This window comes from Rhinolophus ferrumequinum, chromosome 5 (genome assembly GCF_004115265.2).
Source record: "Rhinolophus ferrumequinum isolate MPI-CBG mRhiFer1 chromosome 5, mRhiFer1_v1.p, whole genome shotgun sequence".
NCBI classification, from domain to species: Eukaryota; Metazoa; Chordata; class Mammalia; order Chiroptera; family Rhinolophidae; genus Rhinolophus; species Rhinolophus ferrumequinum.
This window is the reverse complement of record NC_046288.1, coordinates 80,659,726-80,672,554: the sequence shown is the minus strand read 5'-3', so window position 1 is coordinate 80,672,554 and position 12,829 is coordinate 80,659,726.

Below are 12,829 nucleotides of genomic sequence, written 5' to 3'. Positions count from 1 at the left end.
TGCTCAAAGTGGTTACCATCAGCATCCAGACACTTCTCATTACGGTAAACTACTGCTTGAGCAACGTTGACCAAAGTATCCACTTGTATACCTTTTTTTGGCACCCTCAGTATATATTATAATTGGTTCTGTTTCCCAAAAGAACCCTGACTAATACACCAATCGAACAAAACATGTACCTACGGCTTAGAGTATAAATACCTGCCTCCCTTATCTTTGTTCTTAACATCTTTATTGAGATATTATTCACATACTATAAAATTCACCCTTTTAAAGTGTATACTTCAGTGATTTTTAGTATATTCACATTGTTGTGCAATGACTACCACAACTGAAGCTGAAAACCTTTTTATCATCCCCCCAAAAATCGTCATACCTATTAGCAGTGACTCTTCCTCCCACGCCTTACTGCCAGCCCCTGAAAACCACTACTACACTTTTGGTCTCTATAGATTTGCCTATTCTGGACATTTCACATAAATGGAAGCACACAATGGTGGTCTTGCTTTCAAGATTCATCCATGTTTTACCATTTATCAGTACTTCATTCCTTCTTATTGCTGAAGAATATCTAATTATATGTATAGAACATATTTTGTTTATTCATCAATCGATGTACAATTAGGTTGTTTCCACATTTTGGTTATTATAAATAAAGCTGTTATAAATATTTGTGTGATAGTTTTTGTGTAGATATATATTTTCGTATCTTTTCCCCTCATGCTTAGGAGTGGAATTGCTGAGTCATTCTCCTGTATCTTTGAGCAAGAAACAAAAACTATGAGAGTCGGGGAAGAGGAGAATCTCTGTGTCTTAGTTTCTTCATCCATACAATGGAGAATATAAGAATATTATTTCACAGACTTGCTTTAAGAATTAAATAAGATAATACATGCAAAGTGCTTAGAACAGTGCCTAGAATGAAGTAAATGTTAATACATGTTTATTAATATTGTAATATTATCAAAAATATTTTTAAGGAGAATCAGTCAGCCTAAAACCCTACGAAGCAATAAAAATGTGTTTCTATAGGAGAGCTTAAGTGATTTACCAGGAAAATCTCCAGTCCCGTTTCTTTTCAGAAGACAATTTTTCAGGTTACCAGTTGCTAAGATTCTGAGTCAAGCTGGCTGTCGTGATACTGAAATGTGTGAATATTACTAGAGATTCTCAGCGTTCTAGCAGAATGTAAGGCTAGAGGTCTTTATCTAATGTCCCATTGTGGCTTTAATCCCGCCAAAGAGCACAACAGTCATAATTACCATTCGGCAGTTAGCATTTATTAGGCACCTTGTAGGTTCCAGGAACTGTTCTAAACATTTCATGAGAATTAATTCACTTCAATCTTCATTCCAGCCCAATGAGGTAGACGGTAATCTCCAGTTTATAGAGGAAACTGAGGCCAGAAAGTTTAAGCACTTGCTCAGTGCTGCACTGGTAAGAAGCAAAACTGGTAAGAAGCAAACCCGAGAGTCTAAAGGCTTAGACTCTTGTTCTCCCGTGGATCCTGTGGATCTTTCCAGTAGAGAGGCTGTGAACATGGTAGTTGACCGCCATCTCTAGAGTCAGCCCCTGCCCGTGTTCAAAGTCTGGTTCTGTGACATGTACAAGCAGGGTAACCTTCAGAGAATTGCTCAACTTCTCTGTGAGTCACCTGTAAATTGGTAGTGGACGTGACGTCTACGTCATGGGGTCACTGTGAGGAGTAAAGAAGACCCCACATACAACACTTTACTCTGCCTCACCCACAGAGTGCTATAAAGTGCTTCCGCATTGGAACTGGTTTCTTTTGTAATCGATTCTGCCTTTTATATCTCTTCAAAAGTAAAATAAAATTAATCCTAGCAGCTCTGCTCAGTCACATGCCCTGATATTTGGTTATAAATTCACCGTTAGTCCTCAAATGCCTTTCGATGCATTTTCTCGCTCACCCACTCATTTACTTGCTCACTGTCTTATTTCTTTAACAAAATGTTTTGAGACTCCAACATCAGCTAGATCCTATGTCACAGGTTCTCACATCCAATCCTTATAAACCACCCTCCCCACCCTGCAAACGGTATTATTGTCTCCATTTTTCTGATGAGGAAATCGAGACTCAAAGAGGCTAGATGACAGAGGCAGAACGTGCAGTCCCAGGAAACAGGGAGGCCTTCTCTCACCCAGCAGATATTCCCACCATTCTTTTCCCTGTTGGATCGTGGAATATGCATTGACTGCACAAACACAACTGCCCGTGAGGTCGGCTCCATCCAGTTGTCAGCTATTGACCTCCAATGGTATATTTAATCTAGGTCTCGTTTCCTCGTCTATAAAATAGAAATGATAATATCTACCTTCCCAGGTTGTTATGCGTATGTTGGTATATGTAGATGAGATCAGTTGTCCAATAAATGTTACTTTCTGTTATCATTTGTATCTATTGATTAATTTCTTTGTAAAACTTAGTCTGCTCTTTCTAATAAAACACTAATATGCTCTTTGTATAATGCATAGGAATAAATTTTCTTCTAAAGTGTTTTTTTATTATTTTAATATAAATGATGAAAAGGTAGCCTGTAACATTTTACACATCTGTTGCAAAACCCCTGGGAGTTATGTGGAAGAAAAGACTTGACTCCAAAGCAGGTGGCTGGGCAGGACATACTGGTCTGTGTGAAGGGCTGGACTTCCTTCAAAAGCTCACAAACTAAGGAAAAAAGTCCAAGGGAACTGTGAAAAAACAATAATGAATGACTACAAATACTGCTTCTAGTCCTCACGATAAAGTTTCTGTACAGAGCCATAAAGAGATCAATCCCACATTATAAATCTCCCTCTAACTCCGAAGCATCACTAACCAACAGGAATGGAGCTTTGCTAAGCACAGAACATCAACCCAAAGTCGGATGCACTAGGCATTTTATGTGCATTATTTCATTTTTTCGCCCCACAACAACTGTTATGGGTTGAATTTCATATGCTGACGCCCTAACCCTCGGTACTGCAGAATGAGATCGTATTTGGGTATAGGGTCTGTGCAGATGTAATTAGTTAAGATGAGGTCATTAGGATGGGCTCAAATCCAGTAGGACTGATGTCCTCTCTGAAAGATGAAATTTGGACACAGACATGTACCCAGGGAGAACATCATGTGAAGATGAATGCAGAGATCGGGGTGATGATTCTACAAGCCAAGGAACCCCAAAGATCACCAGCAAACCACCAGAAGATAGAAGAAAGGCAGAGAACATATTTCTCCTCACAGCTGTCAGAAGAACACCTGTAACCCAGCCAACACCTTGATCTTAGACGTCTGGCTTCCAGAACTGTGAGACAATAAATTACTGTTGGCTAACCCCCCCAGTTTGTGGTACTTTGTTATGGCAGCCCCAGCAAAGTAACACAACAATCCACAGAGGGAGGTATTATTATTCACGCTTTACGGAAACTTATGCTTAGAAAATTTGATTGTCTTGCTCAACGAACCACAGCTAATAACTGACAAAGTTGATGGGACAACCTTATTTCAAAGCCAACGCTGCTGGAGGACATTGTGGGTGCCATTTTCCACCTTTCTGATCCCTCTGAAGAGAAAGGATAGCCCTTGTTGCAATATATTACCCTGGGCAGCTACGCTTGCTCAGAAACCAAGCATGTTTAGTACAATACTCATTCACATGAACAAAGATTGCGGACCTGCCCCAGTGAGAGACACACTTCAATAATAATAAGAAAGACTTGAACAGCACTTCGTAGCACTTAGTGGTGTTGGCTTGGGTTTGCCCAGGAACCCCTGTGAGGCGATGGTGGAATCCCAGAGGAGGAACCCACACAAAGAAGTGGTGGGATTTGCCAAAGTGAGGCAATGGGCAGAGCCAGCACTGGAACCAAGGGCTCCTATGCCACCATGTTGATTCCCTGCCATGAATACCTGCTTTCTCTGCACCTGACATATCTGCTTCTTACCTGGGAAACAGGAAAAGTACTGAGCGCTCAGGGGAGTGCTTTATTAGATAAAACACAACCTTTGGAGTAGGAGAGATGTGAGTTCAATTCTGTTACCTTGAGCAATACTGTTGAACTGTAAAGTGGACTATTGTGAGGAGTAATAAGATAAACTATAAAAAGTATCCCATAGACAATCCAGCTAAATAAATTGCATTGCACTATTCAAAACAATACCTGGCTTGGTTCTAGCCTCACCAGCTATTCAAGGTGCTACATTGTGTTCATTTCACTTTCCTTTGCTTATCTATTAACTCATGTATACCCAGGTTTTATGTGCCATGAGTTCAATTACACTTCTGGATTTCCATTTCTATGCAAATGCAAGGAATTAGTTCTAAGGAACCTAAAGAGATGTAAAAATTCCCCAAACATAGAAGGCATTAAATAAACATTTGTATAACTAATAAAAACTACTATACCCACCCTTCTCCCAAGATTCAAAAGAACCTATCCTGATGAGTATACAAAAGATAGATTTCACCTAGATAACATCGCATTAGGTGAGAAAAGGAAGAGAGAATCTATTTAATCCAGAAAATTACAAAGCACAACTACTATTTTGAATAATAAGAGCATCTCATGTCTTAGTTTTAATTTTAACAAAAATCCAATCATTTCATTAAAAAAAAAAAACCCTCTCGGCAATTTCTTTTAAGTTAACTGTGTATTTAATTTTAAATCCTCTTATCCCCTAGTTCAATATTATGCAAATAAAACATGCTTTAAACCATGTTCCTAGGCAAATATTTTTTTAGAAACACACATATGGGTTCGTCTCAGAGGAATTCTAATGAACATGTTGAAGTCCATCTCTAATCTGGGTTTGATGTCTGATAACTAGAGATGCTAGGAAGACACATCTCATAGTTTTCCTTTGGAAACCAACCTCAAATGATCATTGAGTGTTCAAAGTCAATACCTATTAATGCTTGTACATATGGTATTAATTCCACATTAATTCTGTCAAAAGTGATATCATAGTTAGAAGTTCCAAATGATGACATCACTAAAACAACTTGGTTTTCATGAGCGTGGGACCAGTCAGTGCCAAAATCCAGTTCAATCTATTCATCCGTCTATTCTGACAAGTTCAGTTTAATTAGTTCATGGCCTCATAACGAACAAGAGACTGGCTTTCTGTCCAAAAGCCAGAGCCATTTCTATTCTCTTCAACTTAAGTGCCAAATGCTTACACTGCTTTGCCCAATTTATACCTTTGCCTATAATTACTGGTCCCCAAGGTGTGATTGTCCTTTCTCATAAGAGTTTGTGCAGCTGCCAACATGAAGTTGTAAATAAATTGTAATACCGTTGCTATGAGGTGTAAAAATCCCACAGCTCATATCCAGAGCCTTGTATAATAAACTCAAGTAAACATTCCATTTCCTGCAAGTGATTGTGGTCTGTGACTAGATTTAGAAAACAGGGCAGTAAGTCATCTTTCTTTAATGAGTCGTTGAAAACAAAGTCGTATCCCATGAAACCAAACACTGTCCTTGACAAAAACAAATAGCTTATTTGTAAAAGACCCTCCAAAGGGGAGCAGATTTTTTCTGTAGCTCATGATCTGAGTTCCATTTTTGTAGTCACAAAGTGCTTAAACAATAGCAACCCCACTCTCCCAGCAGCACCCATTGCCAATGAAGTTCAAGAGATTGGTTTTCTAACAAGGAACGCAGTGTGCTATAGGAGGAAAGAATGAGAAAATCAACGCAGAGGGCCCAGTTGATGGCTTGCTCTTCTACTTGTTGTGTGACCTCGATCATTTGAAAGCTCTGTCCCTCAATTTCTTCAACAGTAACTTTGGGAGAATGATGCTACTCAAGGTGGTTGGTGTGACCATGAAATGAGACAAACACAAAGCACCTCGCAAAAGTCCTATCCAACAGTAGGTGACAGGGAAATGGTAGTGTCTTCCTCTTTTTCCTTCGTAATGGACAGAAAACCTTCTTCATTTCTTAGTTTCCACTGGACCAGCCCTTAGGCTCCTGTGTGGAATGTGCTGAACTGAGGAGAAAGCTACATTTTTTTCTAGCATCGCTGTTCCTAAAACCCCTGATAATGCTTTCTTTCTAAATTGCCTCAAGGTGCTCAGGACTGCCTAAATGATATCTTCACTACAAACTCTAGTAATTGCTAAAATTCATTAAGACTATTGGAATTTTTCTCATTTTATTTTTCATCCTAAAGGGTTTATTGATTATTTTTCTTGTTTAATTATAATAGATTTTGAGAAAAGTAAATGCTTCCTATTAGAATTTTATTCTGCGGAACTCAGAGACCATAGTACAACTTTAATATTAAACAAAGTGAACCAATTAGCTCAAGCAGTAATTGCAGATTAAGGTCACTGGATGCCCAACAATAGCCCAGATCTCACAGTGGAAATTAAGCTAATCAAGTTTATAATTCATTCTTGCATGTGGCAAAGACCATTACTGCTGCCAAATATACATGGTTTCTCTAACTATGTATAATTCCCAGCCTCCCTTGTAGTTAGTTTGGGGCCACTGACTAGTTCTGGTCAACGGACTATAGTTAGAAGTGATATGTATTACTTCCAGTTAAAGGAAGTTAAGAGGCAGTATGTCCCTCATCTCTCTCTTCTCCAGCTACAAAGACCCTGGAAAATATATACCAGATGACACGGTACAAGATAGAGTAGAGCCATAACATAGAATTTTGTGCCAGTGGGAAATTAAATATTATAATATTACGTATGTGGGTGTTGTTTGCCACAGTCTTCTGTGTAAATTATCTGTGTCTTTCTCTTAGATCACAGAGTTCACCTTCCTTTGTGTTCTAGAGAGGTTTTCCATTGTTTCTTAACTTTTACCAGACACTGAGTATGCTTGGGGTCTTGTTCAAAGTCTTCTAAATAAATAAATAGATAAATAAATACCCCTCATCAAGCTATGCTTGTGCTTCCAAGGAGTGTTTTCTATTTACAATTACCATGGGAGATCTTGCAAACAAGACATCATTTAGGTGACCACAGCCTCCTTGAATAGGTACCTTGAATAGGTACCACTTTCACTTCTACTGGTTCCTCCCATGTCTGTTGGACGCCATGTTTTCCCAAGGCCTCAATGTCTATATTGGTTTCCTGTAGCTGCTGTAATAAATTACTATAAACGGGGACACTTAAAAGAGCAGAAGTTATTCTCACAGAGTTTGGGAGGGTAGAAGGCTAAAATCAAGGTGTTGGCAGGCTGTGTTCCTTCTAGAAGCTCTAGAGGAGAATGCATCTTTGCCTTTCCTAGTTCTATCTCCCTGGGACTCAGACATAAGCCACAGGCAAACCGATTGGCAGGATCTCATTAGACATGGATTGGTGGGGCTGTCCTCAAGCAAAAATTTTCTCTGGGAAGCATATTATCTCCTCTAGAAGACAACTAGATCCCTCATGGCCAGGTTTTGATTTCTAGGAATACTCAAAATGTGGACTCCAACCGGGACCCCAGGTACAGTTAGTAATTCTACATCTCTCGGGGCCATGAGTGAGACTCTAAGATCCTTGTAACCAGTTACTCACCTCTCTTTCCTCACCCTCCTGGACTTCACCTAAGAGGCACTGAATTGGAAAGCTGTAATGTAACATTTCAAATCTCATATTAAATCACCAGTGTCCCCATCTTGAATAATTAATAGTTCTATGATTGTAATTATAATATGTCAGAACAGAAACAGACCTTAAGACATCTCAGGAAGTCTCTCATTTTATAAATGGGAAGACTGAGATTCCAAAATGGTGAGTCACTGACTCACACTCATCCTGCTGCTCAGTGGTGAGACGCACTACCTGTTTATTTGTTGGAAGTGTCCACGAACATTGGTTACTGTTCAGAAAATCGGGGTTTGAACCCAAACCCTGACACTGATGGCTGGACATCATCCTTCTGACCATCTGTGCAGCTCAAGCAACATCACATGGGCTCATAAACTCTCCCAACCAAAATGGGCTCCTTGAGACTAGAGAGCATGTGTCATTCTTGATTGCCACCCCAGCATATAACTCAGGGACTGACACGTGAACAGTGGTCGGGGAAATGCTGAGCCAATGATCCAGTTAATTAATTAGTTAACAAAAACTCATGCTGTGAAAGTAGAAAGTGGTATTACCCTCAAATAAAATGATCCTACATAAAAATAGGGGTTAAAAGAATTGGCTCCAGAGCCTGGTTGCCTGGGTTCACATCCAAGCTCCACCACTTATTAGCTGTGCTACTAGGACAAATTACTTAACCTCTCTGTGCTTCAATTTCTCATCTGTAAAAGGAGAAGCGTACTGGTACTCATCACACAGCGTTAAGATGAGACTTAAATGATACAAGGCCTGGCACAGAGTGACTACCAATAAGTATTTTCATTGTAAGTTTCGTGTTTATACCCTTTCTCTAATCTAGCTCCCCTTTGTTTGTGTTTTCAATCCAGTTTTGGCACTCTGCCATTATCATGAGTTCCCATATGTTTTCTCTCATTTGGGATTATTAAAAGAAAGTGAGGATCGTAGAAATCTTAGTATTAACTTATGAATGCTCATTGTAACCAAAGGCAAACAGATAGCCAAGGATCATACATCAAGATGACGTCATGTGCATCAAAGCAGCCGTCTGATACTGTAGAAAGGCGCAGCTCTGAAAAAGACGCCAGAGCATTAGGCACATCACAAACCAGATTTTCATAAGCGTACCCAGGAGTGATAGGATTTAACCTGTGGTTCTCTCTTGATCTCCTAGTCTCCTTTAGGAATGCCATTGTCTAGTTAATCCGTTCTTAAAGCCGGTAATACCATAATTTTGTTGGCAACAAATGACTACATGTTTATAACCAAAGCTTGCTCTGTGACTAAAAAGAGTGACTCATCCTTCCTACCTGCTCTCGCTTGGCCATTTTCCTGGCAGACCTTGCACCTTTCTCCATCTATCTACCTTAGATTTTGCATTCAAAGCTTGATACAAGTGCGTCCCTTGTCACTTAAAAAAAATCCTCTCGTCACTACTCCTCTGTACACTTAGCAATAAGATCCAGGAAGGAAGGACCCGAGTCTTATGTGTATTTGTATCTACAGCAACATAGCACAGTGACACTGTAATGTAGGTACTCAGAAATCTTTTAAAACACAACAGAAATCCATAAAGAGATTTTGGGTTGTTTTAGAAAGCAGAAGAAGTCTCAAATTTTTTAAAGACAGATACATAAAGTAAACTTGAAATTTTAATTATTTTCCTGATAATTGGGAAAAGATCAGTATTATTTGATACTATCAATCTAGCATGTGGAATATTGATGTGCTGTGGACATATTGATTGAGACCAACTGAATTAAACTACCCAAAACCACTTTGAGCAGATAAGAAAGTGAAGTGTGATCAACTAACAAAAACAGACAAATATGTTCTTATTACAAGTCAAACTCAATGGCCACTCACACCAAGGCACAAAGGTGAGAAAAATGTAACTGGGGCCTCCTATGCTTCAATAAATCCATTCTTTCCAACCATCTCAAAAGCCTTGCAACTTACACATTATCATTCTTACTTTAGAAATTTTAATAACTGTAGTTTATAATATTAACTGAATTATGTAGAGGTACAGACCTAGTGAGGGCAGAAGCTATAATTTGAATTCATATGCATTTGATGCAAAGCAGATGTGCCTTCTCCACCTACCTCAGGTTTCAATAGGTTGGAGAGTAGAAAACGAACACAGAATTTGAAATTATCAACTACTTGGACAACATCTAAAGAGACCATCAAAAATTAAATACTTGGCAAACATACGTTTTAACAGAACTCACAGAATTTCAGAACTATGGCATATAGACCAAATCAAGAAGTCCATTACACAGAGGTAAAACTAAAGTCTAGAAAGATTAAGGATCTTGTTCAAAATCATACTACCCTCAATTTTTTACACATGCTTTCATTAATGTGTTCATTGAGTACCTAAGTATAAAGAATTTTTGAGCAGGTATTTTTCTAGTTACTGGAAACACAGGGATAAATAAGAAATGATCCCAGCCTTCAGGAATTTTGCAGTCTGTTAAAACAGACAGGCACATAAATATATAATGATAATACCGTGTAATATAATACTCATAGCAGGGCATTCCTTTGTATATTTCCCTAGGCTGCTGTTATTGCCTTTTTAGCCCTCTGTTCTCCTACTCCCCACATCCCAGAGCTCCAAGAATATCCAAAATGCTGAAAATGTAGATCCACTCTGAAATGAGTTTCATACATCTAATTAGCCTGGCACTATTAGAGTAGAACTTTATATTATCTGTCCCCCTCCTTCCCATCCTCTTGGTAACTGCCCCTTGCCAGGCCTACCCGTCTCATAGAAGCTACCAAATTTTCCATGGCCCCATATATACCTATTTCCTGCTACAATTATTTTGACCAAGTGTGGACACCTGACTGAAACCAGGACTTTTGGTGAAGGAACATCAAGATTAGCGTCTCTTCTGGGCAAATGATGTAAGATGTAAATTTCAGAGGCAGGCCATCAGTGGCCCACTTTGGGAAGAAAGCCAACCTACATCTGGAATCCTCTATGGCTAATTGCCTAATTGCTATCACCTGTTAGATATCTGAAAGCTACCACAACTCAATATGTCCAAAGCCAGACTCACACTCTTTGCCTCAAACATCGTCATTTGCCAGTGTTCATTGTTGCAATGAATACTAATACTCTAACCCGCTTAGTAAGCCAGAAATCTTAGGTTTCACTCTCCATCATCCATCATACCTCACCATTACTTGCCCCTATTGTAAGCACTCCTAAATAGTTATTTTCTCTGTCCAAACTTCTCCATATATACCACCCTTAAGCCCAAGCTACGAAAAGTTCCCAACTTATCTACCTGCTGTCACTGTTGGTCTCCTACAATCCATTCTTCAGGAAGAAGTCAACTTGAATTATTCCATTCTCATGGCTAAAGTCCTCCAATCTTTTTCCATAATTCTTGGACTAAAGCAAAAATGCTACAATGTTCTGGGCTTTGTCCCATGTTACCCTCTTCTTCATGCCCAAGAACTCCTGCGTTAGTCACAACAGGACTTTTGCAAACGATGTTAACTCCCACTTCTCAGTTCAGTCATGTCGACCTAATAAGGGGAAATACCTCTCACCTCCACGACCAGGTGATATCCCTCATCATCAGCTCTTGTAGCACCTCATACCTGTCAGAGAAGCTGAGCAGCCTGAACCCTGCTTAGGGAATGTCCCACAGTTGCAGTGTTCCAATTACTTGCATGCTTATTCTCCTCCACTAAACTCCACAAGATAAGGACCTGGTGGGGAGGGACCAGGTTAGCTTCCTTTCTCCCTGGTGTCCCTACACTCTATCACAATGACCCAGTCAGTACATTACAAGATATTTGTTGTATAAATAAATCCAAAATATTATGTTTTGGCCCTTAGTTTATTCTGATGACAGTAAAAAATGACAAGTATTTAAAAAAGATTGAAAATGAAAACAAAATGTCCTCAAATAAGCCATTCTATAAAGAGACACCTCTAGCATGCTTTTAAAAGTCTGTACAAGTTCTCCTTCCTCCAAATATTTGCTCCAAGCCAATTCCTGCTAAATTATGGGCTAATCTACTGAATAGCAACATCAGAGAATCTCTTACAGAAATCATCTTTACCTCTCTGGATTCTACCCAACAGCCATTTGTTGAGAACCTAGCACTCTAAGGGTGGAGGACTCAGGATGAATCGCCTTGGCTTGTTAATATGTTCATAATCAGTAGTGCTCCAGGCCTTCTCACAGATACCTGCTTCCATTTTAACTGTGCTACAGTAACAAAAGCTATAATTAAAGAGTGCTGGAGAGATCCAAGATGGTGGAGTAGATAAACGCAAGCCTGCGTCGTCCCATGAACACATTAAAATTACAACTATATTATAGAACAATCAACTTGGAGAACCATCTGAAGTCTAGTTGAAAAGAAGTTTTATAACTAAGGATATAAAGAAGAAGCTACATTGAGATTGGTAGGAAGGGCGGAGCTGTGGAAGAGGCCAGCTCCAAAACCTCCATGTGGCGGTTGAGAATTGGCAGCGACACTTCTACCAGGCTCCACAGTGCAGAGTACTGGTGCCAGAGAAGGGAGCCCCCACAACATCTGGCTGTGGAAAACAGTGGGGATTCTGACCGTCCAGGTGGGAGGGAAGGCAGCGGGAATCCCAGATGACCTCTGAAACCGCCCATGCACAGTCTCACTCACTTGCAGACACTCACCTGGGGCTCCAGCGCAAGGACGGTGACTTAGGAGGCATAGGAGGCATACAGGAGGCAGACTGCGGTGTGTGTCTTTGAGGAGAGAGCTGGAGGACAGTCTTAATTTTCCCTGTGTGGAGTTCTCCCAAGCAGCGGGCAGCAGGCACATTTCCTGTGTTGAGCCCACCCCCCAACAGGCCAAATCTGAATTTGATTGGTCTGGTGAGCTCCACTGCTCTGCCCTATTGACGCAGCTGGGTCCCTTCCCCACCCAACTCCTCCAACACCTGAGGCAATTTCTCTGCCAGCAGCCAGCCCCACGGAGGGCCCCAGGTGGACAGCATCTGGCCTTGGTGTGCTCTGAGACTTGCTGAGTAGCTCTAAGCTCAGCACTGGCACCAAACCAGAATCTACATTAACCTGGTGACCACAATTTTTTCCTACTCCAGTGACTCCCTCACCCAATTTGTATACAGCACAAGGTTATCTCAGTGGCTGAACCTTAAGTGAGGTGACAGGTGGCAGCACACCTCGGGATGTCCTGGATTTTTGAAGAACTACCTCAGGCCCAGTACAGGTGGCAGCCATCCTTGGTTTGTAATGTGGCCTC